This window comes from Elephas maximus, chromosome 23 (genome assembly GCF_024166365.1).
Source record: "Elephas maximus indicus isolate mEleMax1 chromosome 23, mEleMax1 primary haplotype, whole genome shotgun sequence".
In the NCBI taxonomy this organism is placed as follows: Eukaryota; Metazoa; Chordata; class Mammalia; order Proboscidea; family Elephantidae; genus Elephas; species Elephas maximus.
The window spans coordinates 69,668,711-69,691,428 of NC_064841.1; positions in this window are offsets into that span (position 1 = coordinate 69,668,711).

A 22,718-nucleotide genomic window follows, 5' to 3' on the forward strand; every position below is an offset into this window, starting at 1 on the left:
GCACGTGTTGCTCCTTTATGCCATCGTAGTGGTGTTTCTTTGCTGCTTTGTTGAAATCGTTCATCAGATTGCAGTTATTTTGTACACCCGGTGAGGTATATACAGGATGCAAAGAGGACCCACCAGAACAGTCACAATATAATTGCTCAGAATGTGCTACCTGAATTCCATTTTTCTTCCCCGTAGCTAAGTGATAAAGAGAGGCTTGTTTATGCATCATTCACCTATATTAGATCACAAGAACTAGGAATTGCATTTGCAAGTACAATTTCAAAGTGTCTGACAAGACTCACCATGGTGCTTGAATGACAAAGATGTTCCCAGGATGCATGGATAATATGTGGTATACACCTTGTTATAAAATTTTGTCGAGTATTTTGTAATAGCTCTGATGTAGAAAATTGTTCCTCCTCTCCTTTGCCTCCTTCTGTCTGCCTTTGTCAAGGCTTTGCCAAATTGTCTGTGTAACCCATCAAAAATGCACCAGGCAGAAACTGGAAGAGTGAACTTCTGAGAGAAGTGCTGTAAATAAAGCATGTAAAAAGCACACAGAAAAGGGAATGCCTCCTAGACGGAATTCACATTATCATCTCAATGTCACAATATCTTCACTATATTATTGAAGTCATATTAACATTTTGTAAGTTATAACGTGAAAAATAAAACTATTTAGTGTGGCACTGGGGTTGTAGGAAAGCTCATTAACAACCTGTGATATGCAGATGACACAACCTAGCTTGCTGAAAGTGAAGAGAACTTGAAACACTTACTGATCAAGATCGAAGACTACAGCCATCAGTATAGATTACACCTCAGCATAAAGAAAACAAAATCTTTACAACTGGACCAGTATGCAACAGCATGGTAAATGGAAAAAATATTGAAGTTGTCAAGGATTTCATTTTACTTAGATCCACAATCCAACCATGGAAGCCACAGTCAAGATATCAAACAAAATATTGCATTGGGCAAATATGCTACCAAAAAAAAAAAAACTTTAAAGTGTAGAAAAGCAAAGCTGTTACTTTGAGGACATGCCTGACCAACCCATGGTATTTCCAATTGCCTTGGATGCATGCGAAAGCTGAACAACTAATAAGGAAGACTGAAGAAAAATTGACACATTTGAATTATGGCGTTGGCGAAGAATATTGAATATACCAGAAGAAAGAACAAGCCTGTCTTTGAAGAAGTACAGCCAGAGTGCTCCTTGGAAATGCGGATGGTGAGACTTCATCTCACGTGCTTTGGACATGTTACTTGGGGAAGGCCATCATGCTTGGTTAGGTAGAGGGTCAGGGAAAAAGGGAGAGGAAGACCCTCAACGAGATGCACTGACACAGTGTCTGCAACAATAGCCTTAAACATAGCAATGATTGTAAGGAAGGAGCACAGCGGGGCACAAATTTGTTCTGTTGTAAATAAGGTCACTCTAAGTTGGAACCAACTCGATGGCACCTAACAACAACAACACCATCCTTTAGATGTGGTTTTACAAACACTTTGGCCATCAAAATTAATAATGCAAAGTGTTGTGAAAGATAATAATATCTAGATAAATCTGATGTTATTATTGGCATCAGTTAGACACACAGGAAATGATTGTTTAAAATACTGATGGTAATTTTAAGATTATAAAACGCATAAATTGGAAACCTAGTAATGCTGGCCAACTTAAAGGAGAGGTCGGTTTTCGATAGAGGATCAAAAAGACATGGGAATCTGGGTTAGTTTATTTGAAAGGAGCAAAGAGATAAATGAAAAGAGAAAGGGTAAGTGTAATAAAAAAAAAAAAAGTGTAATGCATCCTGCTTAAAGGAAGTTAAGAGTTTTAATTTAACAATTATGTTGCCACATACCACATATCACAGGGCTTAAATGCCTTGAGTTGGTCTAATCAGATTTAAACAAAAAAGGCAAAATAATTTAATATTGCCAGAAACAGGTAAATGGGCTTTTGTATGGTTCTAGTTACACTACATTTACCCCGCAATGTGCAGTTAAAGCTGTAGGAATAAGTATACAGACAAGCGAATTGACAGAGCTATATTAAGAATGAAAAATGAAGAGGCTTGCCATTGTACGTACAGATTTCCCGAGGATAGGGAAACATAAACTTCATTTGAAATATTACCCCAAGTAACCATGCTTTAGCATCCATACAGTATTTTTCCAATTTTTTTAAATGTCTTTCAATATATGCTATGGCATTGAATTCTAAAATTTGTGATATATATTTTTATATGTTCATATTATAAAAAATTGAAACTGAGTTATAGACATGTCACCTGACTTGCCTTAATCTTGTTTACACCTCATTCGCCCAGATTATTTTGCAAGAATTGGGGCTTCTGTTTGTAAAGATACAATCCCTGTATGAAGAAACATCTGAAAAAAATTGTCAGCCCAGGGGAAAGCAGTTTAACATCTAGATAAATGCCTTGGAAAAGAGAGTGAAGAGTTTCCTGGTTGTTTGCTTAGATACAGAAATTTCAAGGAAATTTGAAATGAAAAATTGGATTTTAAAAGTTCATATCATTGACTGGTACCTTAGTCCTGGGTGTCTTTAGCTCAATTCCTATGTAAATTGAGCAACAGGTAAAGAGCCTTAAACCTTCATTGACAGCCATTTGTTGGATTCCCCAAAATAGACACAGCAGAAGAGTCTGAAGAGTAGAAGAAACCAAGAGCAAGACTGAGTTAATTTCAGTTTTTCTCCTCATCTCTCTCTTGCTCCTGCATTATTCCTACTCTTGTTTCCTGCTTTATTTCTGGTTAGGTGTCCTACTACTTAGTTGCTGGGTGATATTGGCAAGTTAGGTAACCTCCCTGTGCCTCCGTTCCCTATGAAAAGTGGGCATAATTACAGTCTCTGCCTCCCAGGGTCATTTTGAGGATTAAATATATTAAATAGCCAGTAAGAGGTGCTGTTAGTTCAGGCCCAGATCCCCTGGACTCTCAATAGTTTGGTTGGTTCGCACTTCCCCTCTGTGCTGCTGGGGTCTGTTATTAGCTCACATCTGTACCCTTCCCTGAGACTTGCCAGTAGAATAGTTGAACTTTCCTTTGCAGGAGCTACCTAGAGGTTGCCTCCAGATCCTTCAAACACTACTCCCTTGCCTCAAGGCAAGGCAGCTTTGAGGAGCTCCTGGTGGGATCTGGCTAAAAGCTACACTTCTCCCAATCCCTCGTATTTGAGTAGCTCTCTTTCTTGCCCTCACTCTTTTAAGTGTATTTCCTGAGGACTCTTCTTCAGTAAGGGGTATCAAAGCTCTGCTCCTAGCAACTGGGCCAAAGACAATTTGTCAAACACTTTGAACAGTCCCTAGCAAACTGTTAGTACTCAATAAATAAAATTTTTTTTTTTTTAATAAATAAGTGTTGTTTAATAAATAAGTGTCTCTGCTGTTGTTGCTGTTATTATTATTACCTCTGTCGTCAATTTTTATTGAACATTATTACTGAACAGGCAGTGTGCTTGGTGGTAGTCACTTCCCTAGACGTTAATGATAATGCTAAATGCATTGATTGGACACTCATAGAGGCTGCACTACAGGCAGAATGTGGAGGTGAAGTGGGGAATACAGTAAAGCAGCCAAGGAGCCTTGGTGGCACAACACTTAAGCTTTTGACTGCTAACTGAAAGGTTGATGGTTGGAGCCAGCCTATGGTTCCACAGAAGAAAGACCTGGTGACTTGTTTCTGTAAAGATTACGGCCAGGAAACTCTATGGGGCATTTCTACTCTGTCACGTGAGGTTGCTGTGAGTGAATTCATAGGCGCCAAGTGACAACACAATAAAGCAGCAGTGCCAAGAAACACATCAGGCAGTCATTGTATTTTAGGCTGCTTGCTGTTAACTGAATTTTTATTTTACTTTTTGTGAAACATCTGCTGAGATATGAGGCTTTTTTTTGTAAGTCACCTTAACATTCATAGCAAACATACTTCTTATCTGTGTATTTTCTTCCCCCATCAAAATATTGGAGCTCTGGTGGCACAGTGGTTAAGAGCTTGCTGCTAACCAAAAGGTTGGCAGTTCGAATCCACCAGCCACTCCTTGGAAACTCTATGGGGCAGTTCTAGTCTGCCCTGTTGGCTTGCTATGAGTCAGAATTGAATTGATGGCAATTTTTTTTTTTTTTATCAAAATATTGGTATTTGTAATCACTTCAGTTATGTCTTAACTTAAGTAAATCTTTACAGGAGCTGACGCTACATCTTTCTTCCATGCAATGCAGTGGCTGGTGAATTAGAACCACCAACCTTCTGGTTAGCAGCCGAGCACTTAACCACTGCACCACCAGGGTGCTCTCTCTTTTCCAAAAAGGAAGCATAAAAAACTGTGAAAGGGCAGCCACGCCAATTCAAAGCTTGCTACTCGCTTTGTCCCCCCAAAGACAGTCAGGACAACCTACCTAAGAATCATGCAATTTCTGGAATGTAAATATTTCTGTTTACCAAGATTTCAAAGATATGAACGAAGTCTATTAAAACTGAACATACTGTCATACATTTTAGTAGAGACATTTGCATAATATATGTGGTATTCCCTCAAGCAGAGGGCAGGATCAAAGTGCTTATTGAAGTGGGCCTTGAGAAAGTACACATGGATTTCTCTAAAGGTCAATGAATATTAAAAGAAATGTTGTTCATAACTAAAAGTAGTTATGGTAATGAATTAAAAGTTTGTAACTACAATTTTTATTTGATAAACAATTTTTTTCTGTGATATCTGATATCTTATTTATTCTTGACCTCCTCCTCTACTAGAAAACGTGGGGTGGGTTGAGCCCATGTAAGAAGGATTGAAACGTAAACTCACCGATTAAAGATTTTTTTGTCTCTTCCACCACAAAATTGTCTATATGCTTCCATTTCTCTTGGGTAGATACTTAGGAGTAAAATGGCTGGATCAATAAATAAATGATTTTTTTTTTTTTCTGGGTTTAAAGCCTTAGGCCAAGAGTCTCATAGGACAAGGTCAATTGACATACAAGTATCTCCTGCTTTTCGAAACCTTGCTTTACACCAATTTGCTTTTACGAAAGACCTACATTAATACCTGTTCTCAGTAACCTAAACAAATCCAAACAGGATTTTAACTTTTATGAAAAAAAGCAAAAACAGCATTCAGTGTCTGCTTTGCAGTGACCCGTTAAAATAGCAGCACACCCCGAGCAGTGAGAGTGGTGCTGCCAAGCTCCTACTACACCCAGTGTCTCAGCATCAAGCTGCCATAGCTTTGAATTGTGTCTGTGAGCATCTATGCTTTATCTCCACTTATTTTGTACACCTGTTAGCAAGATGTGTCCTAAAATATCAGAAAAGCCTAAGACAGCTCGCAAGGGTTTTATGTATCATTTGGTATGATTTGGTAGATTATTTTCTGGGTCTGGGAATGCTAAAAAAATTTTCCAGTATAAATTAATGGTAATTGCTTCTTCTTTTTATGCCATTTCGGCTTACGAAAGGTTTCATAAGAACACCCTACTTTGAGTGGCAGAGGAAACCTGTAATATAGTTCACGAAGTTTATGTTCTGCATCCTTGTTTGTAAATAGTATCAGGGGTCTTTAAAGCTTGCAAGCAGCCGGCCATCTAAGATACAACTATTGGTCTCATCATGACCAGAGCAACAGAGAAAGAAGGAAACCAACGACTGTGAAAAGAAACCAATCTACAGAATGAGCAGTTGAGACTAGAACTAGATGGTGCCTGGCCACCCCTAATGACCTTTCTGATCAGGACCACAGCAGATGGATTCTAATGGAAGGGTAGAAAAATATGGAACAGAACTCAAATTCTTAAAAAGTCCAGACTTACTAGACTGATTGAGACTAGGGGACTCGCTGAGATTATTGCCTTGAGATATTCCATAAACACCGAACCAAAACTATCCCGAGGGCACCTTTTAGCTAAACAACAGATAGACTCATAAAATAAAGAATATTATCAGTGAGTAATTGTCTTTATTTACTCAATTGTCTTTGCATCTTTGTCAAAAACCAGTTGTCCCTATATGTATGGGCCTATTTCTGAACTCTCTATTCTGTTCCATTCATCTCGTTGTGTAACTCAGCACAGCTCTAAACCCCAGCCCAGATCTCAGCTCCCTGCTTCCTTCCTCAGTCTCACACCAGGATCCCTGCAGAGTGGCCTGTCTAATAGGAGGCAGCATATTTTTCATAGAAAGGGCAAATAGTAAATATTTGAGGCCTTTGGGGCCATGCATATTGTTTTTGTGGCCTATAATCCTTCGTGTTATTGTTGTTTTTACAATCCTTTAAAAATGTAAAAACCACTTGTCTTAATCATCCAGTTCTGCCGTAACAGAAACATGACAAGCGGCTGGCTTAACAAAGAAATTTGTTTTCTCACTGTCTAGTAGGCTAAAAGTCCAAATTCAGGGCACCAGCTCCAGGCAAAGTCTTTCTTCTCTCTGTGGACACTGGAGGAAGTTCCGTATCATCAATCTTTTGTGTCCTAGGAGATTCTTTGCCAAGGAGCCTTGAGTCCAAAGGACATGCTCTGCTCTAGGTGCTGCTTTCTTGGCGGTATGAGGTCCCCCTGTCTCTCTGCTCACTTCTCTCTTTTATATCTCAAAAGAGATTGACTTAAGACACTATCTAATCGTATAGGTCTCAATATAATTGCCACTACTCCATCTCATTAACATCATAGTGATAGGATTTACAACACATAGGAAATCACTTCAGATGACAAAATGGTAGACAATCATACAATACTGGGAATCAAGTTGACAGATATTTTGGAGGGCCACAATTCAATCCATAACACCACTCTTATCTTGTGGGCTCTACAAAACAGGCCAGAGACCTGATTTGCCATGTGGGCAATACTTTGCTAGAGAGGCAGCACCCAGGCATAGTCCCACACAGTGTCCTGGAGCCGTCCCTGCCAAAGCTGCATACCAATGTGTGTCCCTCCTACAGAGGGAGCCTCTGGGCTTGAGGTCTCATGAGTGCCTGCAATAGTGCCCCGACACCCTCTGTGCTTCTGCCCATGGACGTTGACTTGCCTGCATTCCCGAGAGTCATTGCTGCCTCCCTGGTAACTCTGGATTCACCTTAGCCCAGACAACGCAGCAAGCTTCCATGTTGTTGGCTGCAACTGTACTTTCTTGGACAAGGACTGAACCCCCTTTCCAAATTTGTCCTTCCTTAGATGCTCTCTGTCAGACCTGGTGTACCCTTATGGAGTTGTCTTTCCATGTTTTTACTTGCTTTTCTATCAACTGATGTAGTTAAGTTTCAATCTGTCATTTTGGCATTTTTTTTCTGCCTTGTTCTTTGTTTCCCTTTTCCTATCTTTTTGCCTTCTTTTTAATTGAATATTCTTTTGTAGATTTATTAGTATATATCTTTATTTTGCTATTGTAGTGGTTGCTTTAGGAAGTTGGACATTCACATTTAACTTAACATCATTGATCTTAAAGTAGTATTATACCACTTCACAAAGAATCTTAAAAGACCTTACTTCCATTTCTACCCTACTGGACTTTATGCTATTTTTGTGATATGCATCATGACTTTTTCTTATGCTATACCTCTTCTTCCTTGCTATTATGTTTCTTTAAATGCTGAAGTATCTTTCAAACATTTAAATAATAATAAAAAAACATTATATCTTCACACATTTAGTCACCATTTACAGTGCTCTTCAGTCATCTTTTGGGTAGATCCATATTTCTATCTGGTGTCATTTTCCTTTTGCCTGAGGACTTTCTTTAACATTTCTTGTATTGTTGATTTGTTGGTGACAAATTGTCTCAGATTTTATACATTTGAAAAAATATCTTGCTTTTGTCTTGTAGAAGACTTTTTGTTAAGTATAGAATTATAGAGTATAGAATTCATTAAGTACAGAATTTACAGAGGGTGCCCTACTGTTTTTCTCTTGTTTTCTTTCTGACATGGGTTCCCCTGTCCACTGTATCTTTCTTCCCAGATCTTTTTTCTCTGGCTTCTTTTTAAATGTTCTCTTCATCCTGGTTTTAAGAAATTTGCTTGTGATAAGATTTGGTATGGTTTTCTTCATTTTTACAGGTTTGGGTTTACTGAGTTTCTTGGATTTGTGGGTTTATAATTTTCGTCAACTTTGGGGAAAAATCAGCCATATTTCTTTAAATATATTTTCTGTCTTCCCATCTGTCTTTGGTGACCCTAATTATATGCATATTAGTCTGTTTCAAGTTGATCACACAATATATTCTTCCTTTTCTCTGCTATTCTGTTTAGATAGTGTTATGGATTTAATTCTTTCTCCAGAAATATGTGTTCAATTTCTAGCCCTTATGTGTGTGGATGTGATCCTGTTTGGCAATAAAATTTTTCCTTTGTTATGTTAATAAGAAAATACCATTGTAGGGTAAATCCTAAACCTAATCACTTCTGAGTTATAACAAGACCAGAATAGGCACAAAGACACATAGTGTGTGAAGACAGGCACCAAGGAACGCCACGGTTCCCCAAAAAATATCATGGGTCACCAGGAGATCAGAGACTAAGAGAGAGGCTCATAGAAGAAATCAGCACAGCCAAGACTCTGACTTGAACTCTTAGCCTCTAGAACTATGAGAAAATAATTTTCTGTTCTTTAAATTCACCCACTTGTGGTATTTCTGTTAGGATAAAACCAAACCAAACTCTTTGCCATCGAGTCAATTTGGACTTATAGTGACTATAGAAGACAGAGAAGAATTGTCCCATAGGGTTACCAAGGAGCAGCTGGTGGATTCAAACTGCCAACCAATTGTTTAGCAGCCATAGCCCTTAATAACCATGCCACCTGGGCTCCACTGTTAGGGTGGTACTAGGTAACTAAGACAGGTAGATTGTATTTTATGTCTTTAAATTCACTTTCTTCTGCACTATCTAATTTTCTGTTAATCCTATCAGTGTATTGTTTATCTTAGACATTGTACCTTTCATCTCTAAAAGTTTGAATTGGTTCTTTTTTATATCTTCCAAGTCTATGCTTTTTGAATATGCAAAATGCAATTTTAATAACTTTTAATATTTTTGTCTAATAATTCTAACAGGAGTTTATTCTGAATCAGTTTTGATTGATAAATTTTATCCTCATTTTCAGTCACATTTTCCTGTTTGGAATCTTTGACTGGATGCAAGAATTTGTGAATTGTATGTATTACTTTGGGTACTGAATAATTTGAATTCCTGTAAATATTCTTGAGCATAATTCTTGTATGCAGTGACGTTACTTTGAAAAATGTTTGATGTTTTCGGGTTCATCTTTAAGATTTGTTGTGGGGGACCAGAGCAGTGTTTACTGTAGAGTTAATTTGCTCTCACTATCGAGGCACTTTTGTTTAAACCTGCCAGGTACTCCTTTGGAAACTCTACGGGCAGTTCTACTCTGTCCTGTAGGGTCACTATGAGTCTTAATCGACTCGACAGCACTGGGGTTTTTTTTTGGTTTATCGAGGCACTTTTGTTTAAACATTGCTAGGCCTAAAATAAGGAACTCTGCTGGTGCCAAGTTTAAGTGCTTGGCTGCTACCCAAAAGGTCAGTAGTTCAAACCCACCAGTGACTCCATGGGAGAAAAAAACTGGTGACCTGCTCCAATAAAGATTACAGACTAGGAAACCCTATGGAGCAGTTCTACTCTTTCACATGGGGCCACTGTGAGTCAGAAATCAATTTGACAGCACATAATAGCAACATTGAGGCAGAACTCTTCTCTGTCCTCTCCTGAATGGCTTATGAATTGTGAGCTTTTCTAGCCCGCCTAGTGGGAACAGACACTATTCCCAATGCTTGTGATCATGGCCTTCGGGAAGTTTCTTGACATCAAAGTGTTAATCAGTACTCTGCCTAATTATCAAATGAGGTCATTTGCAGATTTCTAAAATTCTGTCTCTGTGAATGTCTCTCCTCTATGGTTTGCTGTCGTATAAACTTTATCAGCTTTGATCTTCCTGGACTGTGAGCTCTTTCTCTTCAAACGACAGGGTGCACCACTTCCCACCTGGGTTTCCTCTCCTTCACTCATAGCCTGGTCACTTTCTTAGGGCAGTAAGCTTGAACAATTGTAGGACTTATCTTGCTTGTTTCAAGTCTCTCGATGTATTCATTTTCCTTTACTACCATAGGAAAGGAGCCCTGGTAGAGTAATGGTTACGAGCTCAGCTGCCAAAAAAACCAAACCAGACCCAGTGCTGTCGAATTGATTCCGACTCATAGAGACCTTACAGGGCAGAGTAGAACTGCCACATAGAGTTTCCAAGGAGCGCCTGGCAGATTCGAACTGCCAACCCTTTGGTTAGCAGCCATAGCACTTAACCACAACTCCACCAGGGTTTCCAAAAGGTTAGCAGTTGAAATAAATCCACCAGCTGCTCCTTAGAAACTCTGTGGGGCAGTTCTACTCTATCCTATACGGTTGCTGTGAGTCGGAATTGCCTGGACATCAATGGGTTTGGTTACCATAGAAAATTACCACAGACTTAGTGGCTTAAAATAGCATCCATTTATTACAGACAATTACTGTTCTTTTTTTGTTTGACTTTCAGTATCTTTAAAAATCATTGTTTCTTGTAATTGATCTGATTTTCTCTTTGTGTCTTGTGGGATGTAAATCCATTTTCTGGTAATCTGTCATGGACAGAAGCAGAAGTCAATATCCAGTCTTTTAGGGTTTCTCTGCCCTCTGCCTCTCAAAGACGACACCTGTGTGGTGCCATAAGAAGTGGAGGAAGGGCTGTTGACACCCTAGGGGCCCATCTTACTCTTTACGTTGTCCCCATCTCTGATGTAACGTGTCTGGTGGGTCTGATTCCTGCTGTGTCTGTGTCTGCACAGGTTCAGCTGGTCCCATTCGCCTTTTGTGCTGTCATGGTGACATCTACTGTGAAAATCTACAGTTCTGGCCATTTGGCTCTAATGTAGAATTAGGCACACAATTTGTTTTCTTTGCCCTAACCCTGGTTTTCAATGGGGGAACCAAATCTCTGAACAGACACAAGCCCATTCTCCACTCATTCTACATCTCCACTTGGAAATACGGAAACTTCTGAATTTCCTAAACGCCAGGCAGAGGCTGTAAATAATCAAAGCTGCTAGTTGAGGCTGGTCTATATTTCAACTTCCATCCCTCAGTGCTACGGTATTGCTCTCGCTTTATTTGAGCAAAACACCAAATTGTAGGGTTTCTCCTGAACGCTTGCAACCTACCCCAGGTCACATTTATAGAAATAAGCCCCAAGGTCTCGGATTTGTGGTTTAATGCTCCAGGACTTAGAGCACTGGCTTCTGTCTTCTTTGCCCTTCACGCACTAGTATTTTGTCCTAGCTCCTGAACTGGAAAGAGACGAATGTTTCTATTTCTCCTTCCTAACGTGGAGTTTGTTTCTCTCTTCTGTAACTCCTAATTACAATTTAAGCTTTCCAGGCTTGCTTTTTGATATGCAAAGATAAATGGAAATAGTAAAGCATATTAATAAATATTAGATACATATCATAGAACAAGATAAAATCTATAAAATTACAAAGTCTACACGTTGAAAGATAAACAGAACTCTGCTCTCTTTCAGAATGCCTATAGCATTTCTATGTTTATATCAAGGTTTTGTGAAACAAATCCAGATAATGGATCAAGACATGAGATGGTGGTAAACAAACAGCAACACACAAACACACACATACATGAACAGAAGATAAATTGATCTACTCAGTACTGAATTGAAATAACAAGAGAGAGGAGAGAAAATAAGCAGACACTAAGGGCAAGTTTCTCGCAGAAAAGTTTTCAAAGCGAAAAACAGGAAGGTCAGAGTGAGTACCTTCCCACGCAGCCACCATGGCAATTTAGAAGACAAATAAAGCAAAGAAACCTACTGCCGATTCCAACTCATAGCAACCCTATATATGACAGGGCAGAACTGCTCTTTAGGGTTTTCAAGGAGCACCTGAGGGATTCGAACTGCAGACCTTTGATTAGCAGCCATAGCCCTTAACCACTATGCCACCAGAGTTTCTGCAAAGCAGTGAAGCCAATTACGGTCTTCACGTCCGACAACGTCAACCATCTTTATTTTGCTGAGAAAGTCCTCTAAATATTTCTGTATTTTTCAATATTTCAGAAAGTAATTTTTATTCAGAGATGAGATATAAATGAGAAGCAGGAAACCCAATGTTATTCTAGTTACATGTTTGTAGCTACATATAGTAGATATTATTACCATATCGGTAGATATCTTTTCCTCAAAATAGACTTCACTAGAACTTACGCACATTTTTAAAAATTCCATTTATTAATAATGATCAATTTGAACTTTTATAAGATGAGATACGTATCTACTTTCAGTTCACATATAAGGAGAGAGCAATGCACAATAGCAGTGACTGAATGGGGAAAAAGAATCCTATCCCACAGCAATAGTACAGTGCTTTATTCCAACTGAATGGAGCTCAAGTGAGAGGTTTGAAGAATGGTGTCATGACCAAATTGATCTACACTGAAGAAAGAAGAAACGTATTAGCGTTCAGAGAGGTGTGATGCTAGAACTGATATTCTTCCCTATTTCTAAGTACCAAAGTTAGATAAGAGGGATTTAGAAATAAACACCTAGAAGGCTTCTTCTCCTTCCACCCACCCCCGTTAATCCACTGTAACCATAATTATAAGTTTGAAGGCACTTCTTGTTTTTCCAACTCTTTCTGTGATAGCCGCCTCCTTACGTCTATTGTCTATTGGAAAAAAAGTGTTTGATAACATTTGTCTTTTGGCCTTTAATCCATTTGCCCTTTGAGTTTATTTATAGCAGGCTTTTGAATCTATGTGATACAGAGCAATCTAGTGGGTATTTGCTCCGCAAATAAAAACCACCCAAAGTAGCTTGCAACTATATAGATCTCTACTTTTTCTCCAAGCTACCTACAAGAGAAAGTTACAAGTCTAAACCGTAGGCTAAGGTCATTTCCTCTTTGCTAGTTTCTTTCTTCACTTAGATTAAAACAAACTCCACAATTTACCACATCTTGAAATACAGAGACAAGTATCAAATCTATAAAATACGAGTATGCTGTTTGCCTTTGTAGTAAGGAAGGTGTGAGAAATTTACTTTTTCACTTTGCTTATAAGCAAATATGAAGGAGACTGTGTTAAGTGGAATGAGGATAAACTGTTAATATGTTTCGCTTTTTTTCCTTTTATTATTCTGTCAAAAAGAAAGCACCCAGATGTATGCACAGCACTGGCTTGTTTCCAAATTCTGTCAGCAGTTTAGTATTCAACTTCATGTTTGGGGTTATAGCATTATAATTAATCACTCCCTAAGTGCTAAGTTTTTAAGTGCAGAAAAATGCTTAATGCTCTGTTCCTACTCATTATTTAGATTTCTAGTTCTATAGAGAAGGACTTTAGAAAAAGATGAATTAAGTCAAACACTTTGGGGTTACTCTCACATCATTGTACAGAGGGTTTACATATATCACCGGCACTAGTGCTGGTGGATATTCCTCTTATGATTCTCTAGAATATCGATGAAACCAATGACTTCCTAAGTAAGTTTGTCTAGCAAGAGTAATATGTGCCCAATTTAACCTAATGATATTTTACTTTTTTTTATTAAACTTTTTGTACATACTACAGGAATAACTAAACAGCTTACACACTTAATGCAGTGTACACCACATCTTAGGGGAAAATGACAGCTTATTTTAGCTTGAGAAATAACTAAACCTAAAACTAAGTTACTTCCATGTTCTTGCTGAATCTCACTTCTTTCAGCTATAAAATGATGGCTTAGAATATGTGATCTCTAAGATTGTTCATAATTTGAAAGTACATCGTTTCATATCCAAGATATTTAAATTTAAAATTAACCTCAAAAATTGGAAATACTGAAGGACACAGTCTAGAATTCACTATTTGGAATGACACAAAGAGATTACTGATTTGAGTTTAGATGGTGCAAGGTGAAAATGCTTGAAATATGTTCTACATGAAGAGAAATCATTTTTCAATGTTTCTTTTTTCATTTATGAAATACTCAATCTCATGCTGAAAAGACCCAGAGGCTGTCCCATCAAACAGGGAAGAATATGTGCTATAAACAATGTTTTGCCCTGGGAAAATGTCTCCATGCTTATTCCGCACCTACTTGTACATATTAGCATTGAGGTGGAAAACAGAGGCGCCGACAGCTTAACTAAACTCCCAGCACCATGTTTGCTAGTATTTTCCCACCATCATCATAGTATTTTTTTATAATGCAGTTCGTTTTCTAGATGTCAATTCCCTACATATCTCAGGAGGTGCGTTCAAATGCACAATTTATTTTCGGCCTTCAAAATTCCTATTTTAGAAGACCAGTGTCTTCAAATCTTTTTCTTCTATGCCTTTGTTTTATTTTTTGGATGTCATTTTTCAAAACATGAAACATACATGGGTTGAAAATGCTTATATTCTATATTGTTGTCTATATTCTCAACTAATTACTCGATCTTTTTTAACTTGAAAAGGGGATTCCAGATATGGTTTATTCTTAAGACTTTATATCAAAAGAAAAAGTATAAATCAATATATCATTAAACATTTTGACTTTACAAAATCTAAATATATGGAAAACGTTATCATTCATTTGTTTTCAATTCAAATTTTGAAATATTAGGTTCTTTAGCTCTAGTCTACACAGAAGAATTAGTTTGCCTAAATATCAAAGATAATTTAAGATGAGCACCAAATTGGATTTGTCTTCAAGTGGTAGGACCACTGCTTAATGAAATTATTAGATTTGCTTCAGAAAATTGTCGATTATTTATTTCCTGTGTATATTTTTTGGCTCAATCATATTGTAAGCTGTTTGGATGAGGTGACCAGATGTTATACTTCTTCAATATCCTAAAACAGGGCCAGCAAACTTTTCTCCATAAAGAGGCAAATAATAAGTATTTGCAGCTTTGCCGGCCGAACTGTCTTTGTCACAACTACTAAATTCTACCATCTTAGTGCAAAAGCATCCATAAACAATAGAAAAGCAAAGAAGTGTGGCTATGTTCTAATAAAACTTTATTTACAAAAGCAGGTTGTGGGTGGATTCAGACCACAGGCACTAGCTTGCCAGTTCCCCATGTGGGCATGTGGCAATGCATAATAACAATGTTCTTAAGTGTGAGATAAGTGTAAAACTTTGCTCGCTTTTGAGCACTTTTTCTCTTCCTGCAATATTTATTGTTGTTGCTAGCCTTTTATTTTTGCCATTGGTAATTTAAGTTGCAATATTGGCATTCAAATTCACATAGAAAGTATCGACAAAATTGTACATAAAAGCTAATGTCTTTCATATAAAAACATAAACATGTACCAAAAAGACTGGAAGGCCAACACAATGATGGCACTGCAGGGCTCTTGAGTAAAATTCCGAATTTTTGTTTCTATTTTCCCAAATGACTTCTTTTTTTTAAAAAAAAAAAAATGTTGCCATCGAGTCTATTCTGACTCCTAGTGACACTACAGAATGGAGTAGAACTGTCCCATAGGGTTTCCAAGGAGCAGCCATTGGATTCAACCTGCTGATCTTTTGGTTAGCAACCAAACACTTAACCACTGGGCCACCAGGACCCCAAATTACATCATAGTAGTTCACAATTCTCTTTAAAATAAAACTAATCATTTTAATAACACAACAATTTGAGATTGTACTACATGGAGCTACACATAAAAATTAATGTAGGTCTTTGTTGTTGTTGTTAGGCACAGTCAAGTGAGCTCCAACTCATAGTTGGAGAACAGAACAAAACACTGCCCGGTCCTGTGCCATGCCCACAATCATTCTTACGATTGAGCCCATTGTTGCAGCCATTATGTCAATCCATCTCCTTGAGGGTCTTCCTCTTTTTTGTTGACCCCATATTCTACCAAGCATGATGTCCTTCTCCAGGTACTGATCTCTCCTGACAACATGTCCAAAGTATGTAAGATGCAGTCTTGTCATCCTTGCTTCTAAGGAACATACTGGTTGTATTTCTTCCAAGACACATTTGTTCATTCTTTTGGCATTCCGTGTTATAGTCAACATTCTTTGCCAATAATAAAACTCAAAGGCATCAATTCTTCTTCTGTTTTCCTTATTCATTGTTCAGCTTCCGCATGCATATGATGCGACTGAAAATACCGTGGCTTGGGTCAGGTGCACCTTAGCCTTCGAGGTGATGTCTTTGCTTTTTAACACTTTAAAGAGGTCTTTTGCAGCAGATTTCCCAATGCAACGTGTCTTTTGATATCTTGACTGCTATTTCCATGGCTGTTGATTGTGGATTCAAGTAAAATGAAATCCTTGGCAACTTCAATCTTTATGCAGTCTTTAATGCAGGTCTTTATGGTTCATTAATTGGAAAATGAAAGAACACATGGAAAGAATACTATGCTAAGAAAACTATTGGTTATGAGAAAAAAAATGATTAACCATGCAATTATTTTCAACATTCTAATTCCAGTCTGTGATATCATGACACAATGATTTTAGGATTTAAGTTGTTCTTATCAGTTGAAGACTTCTTTCCTGATTTTTTCAGCACTTTCCCAAGATATTTGAAGATATCAGCGAGTTCATACAAATTAAAGATAGCCTTGCTTTGTTACCGTGAGCTTGAAGTACAGACTACTAAAGTCTGACTTCCGTAATTTAAGAGGTTATTGGTTGTTGATGTTGTGGGGAGAAGCCCCTAAGGAATGCTGAATTGTTCTTTATTTACGAATTATTTGGCTAGAGCAATCAGAACGCAAATAGTTAATAAGAAAGTGTAATTGTAAAATAATGTAAACAAGAAGCTGAAATACATTTTAAAATTTTCTTTTACACAATTACATTTTTAGTATATTTATTGTTGTTGGGTTCCATCGAGTTGGCTCTGAATCATAGCAATCCTGTGCACAACAGAATGAAACAATGCCCAGTCCTGCACCATCCTCACAATCGTTGCTCTACTAGAGCCCGTTGTTGCAGCCACTGTCATTCTACCTTCCTGGGAGTCTTCCTCTCTTTCACTGACCCTCTACTTTATCGAGCACAATGTCCTTCTCCAAGGACTGGTCTCTCCTGATAACATGTCCAAAGTATGTGAGATGAAGTCTCTCCATTCTTGCTTTCAAGGAACATACTGGCTGTTCTTCTTCCAAGACAGGTTTGTTCCTTCTTCTGGCAGTTCATGGTATATTCAATATTATTCACCAATACCGTATTTCAAAGGCATCAATTATTCTTTTTAGTGTTTTAGAAATACAATAATGTTTGAGAAATATTCTTCCAAAATTTAGGGCACACATTGGGATCATCTTAACCTGTGTCAGATGGCCTCCTCTGTTCTCATCAATTCTAGAGGATGTGGGGCTATGATGTAATGATATACCTTTTCTGATATAACTATATGGACCAAGGAATGGTCAGCTCTTACCAGATATGTAGTGTGAGCAAGGAGCTGTTTTCTCGAATAAAAAGATTTGATTTCCCTAAAATAACGTGTATTCTTAAAATAATATGTATTCCTTGTAAATACTTTGAAAAACTCAAAAACAAAAGTACATTATAATTTTCCTATGTCAACAAAAAAATCTGAAAACACATTTTTAATTGTTGCAAAATATTTTATTTCATTAATGTACCTTGTTTAATCTTTCAAAGTATTACTGTTGGACATACATAATGTGTAGCTAGTTTTTTTTATATCGTAATCAATGTACTTGTGCATATATCATTGTTATGACCTATGAGTTGAGAATTCTTAGAAACTAAATTGATGGACTGTATAATTTTTTTTTTTAAATTTAGGTATACTGTTTTTAGACATTTCAACTTATTATTGAACTAATCATAGAAAGTAAACATTATTATAGTAGTACATGAGAGTGCCAAAAATCTCAAAGAACTCGTGTAAATTCATTAATATTTTTAACAACTAAAACATGAAATCATCTTGTTGTTTTAGCCTGAATTTCATTGATTATTATTAGGCTTGAAAATATTTTGCAAGTATACTACAAATCATACTGAATTTTTAAAAATACCCAGTTTTTAAGAACTGTGAAGGGTCTTAGATTTTACTCTACTCACAAACGAATATGTTAGCTTTTCATAATTCTATAGATACTGGCAGTTGACCGGAGTCTTCTGAGTCAAAGCAAAGGACTTTATGACTTGTAGTAGTAGTAGTAATCACCCAGAGATGTGAAGAGGGTTAGATGATACACTCGTATATGTGTTACAAGAGAGAAACCCTAAGCTTAGGAAACCCAATTTTTTAATAATGGGCAGTAAGCCTGCCTGACCTTTACCACAGAGAAAAATGTCTTTATATATTGAACAGTAAACGAAGTTTCCATTTGCTCCAGGAGTGAGACACTATATCTAGCTTCCAAGGATATTTGCCATACAATTGCCTATAGCAAATGCAGTCAGGTCCTCTGCATGCAGGAATACAGAATTGCAAGAGGCCAATGGAGAATTATTTCTCAACACTCGTCACATATTTTGCCTGTTAAGGAGGGGCTAATTTGTTAGAAATGTTTCTTACTGATTAAAAAAAAATGTTTTTAAAAATAAGTGGATAACATTTATTGACTATATATACCAATTTGGTCATGACACCATTCTTCAAATCTCTCTGAGCTCCATTCAGTTAGAATAAAGCACTATCCCATTGCTGTGTGTTAAGATTTTTTTCCCCATTAAATCATTGCTACTGTCCATTGCCCTTTCCTTACACGTGAACTGAAAGTCAATATATATCTGATCTCGTGAAAGTTCAAAAGAGTAAGTGAATAAAGTAATTTAAATATAAGTAAGAAAAATAAAGTAAAAGTCCTGGCACAATGGATGGAAATACTGTTTACAATAAATTTTAACCCATTTAATTACCTTCATTTTTTCATATTCAAGATTCTTGAAGAAAGAAAACAGCTTAATAATTATTCTGTGTCCTGCAAGATAATGTTATTATTGTTAGTTACCACTGAGTCAGTTCCAACTCATGAAGACCTCTTGCGTGCAAAGTAAAACTGCTCCATAAGACTTCCAAGGCTGTGGCCTTTCCGAAGCAGATCACTAGGCATGTCTTCTGAGATGTTTATGGGTGGGTTTGAACCACCAGCCTTTCGGCTGGTAGTAGAGCCCTTATTTGTGTCACCCAAGGTAATAGGTATTTACAACTTTTATTTGAAATTGGGTTTTTATAGATTTTTCATAGTTAACAAACATGTTTTCATTTTATGTCTAAGTAAAAATAAATGTAAATATTTCAGTAAAACATAATTCCATAAGTAACTTATGGATATAAAATTAATATATATCCTTGTTTTTGAAGAATTAACCCATTCGTACTCAGTAGAGATAACAAAGCATTCAGAAAATGACAGAATATTTATCTAACTAGATGATACCAGAGGCATTGTTAGAAAAACCTAGCTTCAAACACTTCCGTTTTGGGAAAACAATACCAATAACAACAACGAAAAAGACATAGGCAGGGTGGATTAACCAGTAGGCACAGTATGCACAGGCTTGCATTGAGCAAGATGTGCATGGGCTTAATTGTGTTTACTTGCTAATCTGTGGTGAGCAATTTCATGGGGGTTTCACCATATCTTTGATGTGGTGAAGGATAGGTGCACTGCAGATTGGTGAGAAGACAAAATTGGGCCCTGGCAGGGTTAGTATTTTATTCATCCCATTCAATGTTGAATAACTAGAAAAGGAAATAAAATCCAACTATTTCAAAATTTAAATCACTGTTTTGTTGCTCCTATTGGTAGTGGTGGTGGTGGGTGGTTTTAATTTTGTTTATACCACACAATGTTTCCAACTTAATTAGATCTAAACATCTTGGGAAGGTTTAATTTTTTTAATAGTTTTTAAAAGTCTGTTTGAGAAATGAGAATCACAATGCATGAACACAGAGTAAATTGCCCTTTACTATGATACTTGAAATCCCTCAAGCTTTGAGTAATTAGTGTTCTCAGGCAAAAATGTATAATTATTTATGTGAAAATTGCTTTGGTAACACCTGTACGAGACTTTTTTTCTTAATAACACAAAGTCATCTGTGAAAATGTAAGTTGTGTTATTCAGCTGTATGATAAATATTTTGAGTGACTTTAGGAAAATATTTACTTATGAAGTGTATTAAATTTATTATTGGAACTTTTCCATTGAATGTTGATGAAATAATTAACAGTATCAGTAAAAATTAATCATAAATGAGCTTATAACATGCCACATCATGCTCGAACTTGTGCGGTGTACAAATTACTTCAGTAAAATCTAAACATTGGTCAATATTTTTCAATTGATTATATAATTAATTAGTTCCACCAAAAAAGCAAGTACATAGATAAATAGAATTCTTTTTAATTTTTTTAGTCTTACATCCTATTTGAATAAATTTTAGTCATACATCTTATTAGAATAAAATTTTATTTTTAACTATCAAAAGTAGTTAAAAATAACCTGGAAGGCATTATGCTGAGTGAAATTAGTCAGAGGCAAAAGGACAAATATTGTATAAGACCACTATTATAGGATCTTGAGAAATAGTATAAACTGAGAAGAACACATACTTTTGTGGTTAAGACGGGGGGAGGGAGCTAGGGTGGGAGAGGTTTTTTTTACTGATTAGTTAGTAAATAAGAACTGCTTTAGGTGAAGGGAAGGACAATACTCAATACATGGAAGGTCAGCTCAATTGGACTGGACCAAAAGCAAAGAAGTTTCCAGGATAAACTGAATGCTTCAAACGTCAGCGGGGCAAGGGCAGGGGTTTGGGGACCATGGTTTAAGGGGACTTCTAAGTCAATTGGCAAAATAATTCTATTATGAAAACAGTCTGCATCCCACTTTGAAATGTGGCGTCTGGGGTCTTAAATGCTAACAAGCGGCCATCTAAGATGCATCAATTGGTCTCAACCCACCTGGAGCAAAGGCAAAGGAAGAACGCCAAGGTCACGCGACAACTAAGAGCCCAAGAAACAGAAAGGGCCACATGAACCAGAGACCTACATCATCCTGAGACCAGAAGAACTAGTTGGTGCCCGGCCACAATCGATGACTGCCCTGACAGGGAGCGCAACAGAGAACTCCTGAGGGAGCAGGAGATCAGTGGGATGCAGACCCCAAATTCTCATAAAAAGACCAGACTTAATGGTCTGACTGAGACTAGAGGAATCCCGGCGGTCATGGTCCCCAAACCTTCTGCTGGCCCAGGACAGGAACCATTCTCGAAGACAACTCATTAGACATGAAAGGGACTGGACAGTGGGTAGGAGAGAGATGCTGATGAAGAGTGAGCTATTTGTATCAGGTGGACACTTGAGACTGTGTTGGTATCTTCTGTCTGGAGGGGGGATGGGAGGATAGAGAGAGTTGGAAGCTGGCAAAATTGTCATGAAAGGAGAGACTGGAAGGGCTGACTCATTAGGGGGAGAGCAAGCGGGAGTACAGAGTAAGGTGTATATAAACTTATATGTGACAGTATGACTTGATTTGTAAATGTTCACTTGAAGCTCAATAAAAGTTAATAAAAAAAAGTAGTTAAAAATAAATAGGTATGGAATCTTATGGAGACACTGCAATCCTTTGATAATATGCTGTACATTTACGTACCACAAAGGTCTATTAGAAGTGTCCAGATGGAAAGTCCATCAGGATTTTAAACCCCACTAATGGTTTGACATCAGTGGATTGGTGACATAATTGGGTAGACGATATAACATTACTTTTTCTCCTGAAATTTAAAAAGTGCTCCCATCACATGAAGATTTCCTTGACAGGGAATTGCTCACAGTATTAACTGTCATTCAGAGATGATTACTTACTTCATTCTCAGCTCATCATCCAAAACCCAAGAAATAAAAATACAGCTTCAAAATACTTGAAGTCTGCTAACTTTCTTAATAAAATTAGTATACAACTTTAAGTATTCAAGAACTAATTATTTATGCTAATCGAAATTACAAAAACATTCCTATGTAATCATTAAAAATGTTTGCTTTTGTTATTTCTTTTTTTTTTTTTTGGTCAATTTTGTCTGGGATAGGAGAGATGACTTGGGACCTTCAGTCTAGAAAACAGCACCATCGTACAGGAAGTGCTCTGTGACACACTTTGATAACAAGAACAGACAAGTTGATAAATATTATAAAATATTTTTTAAAAAGTTGCTTTGTTGCTGTGTGCCATCAAGTGAATTTCAACTCATAGCAACCCTATATGACAGAATAAAACTGCCCCATAGGATTTCCTAGACTGAAATCATTATGGGAGCATATTGCCAAATCTTTTCTCCCATGGAGCCAAAGGTGGGTTTGAACTGAAGGCTTTTTGGTTAGCAGCCAAGCACTTAACTATTGTGCCACCGAGCCTCCCTTTACCATTTAGGAATTGTCTTAGTTATCTAGTGCTGCTATAACAGAAATACCACAAGCGAATGACTTTAGCAAAGATAAATTTATTCTGTCATAGTCTAGGAGGATAGAAGTCCGAATTCAGGGTACCAGCTCCAGGGGGAGGCTTTCTCTCTCTGTCAGCTCTGGACAAAGGTCCTTGTCATCAATAGTCCCTGGTCAAGGAGCTTCTCAGTACAGGGACACTCTGTCCAAAGTAAGCACTTTTCCCCTGGCTCTTGTTTCTTTGTGGTATGAGAGTCCCTCTTCTATCTGCTCGTTCCTCTCTTTTATGTCTTAA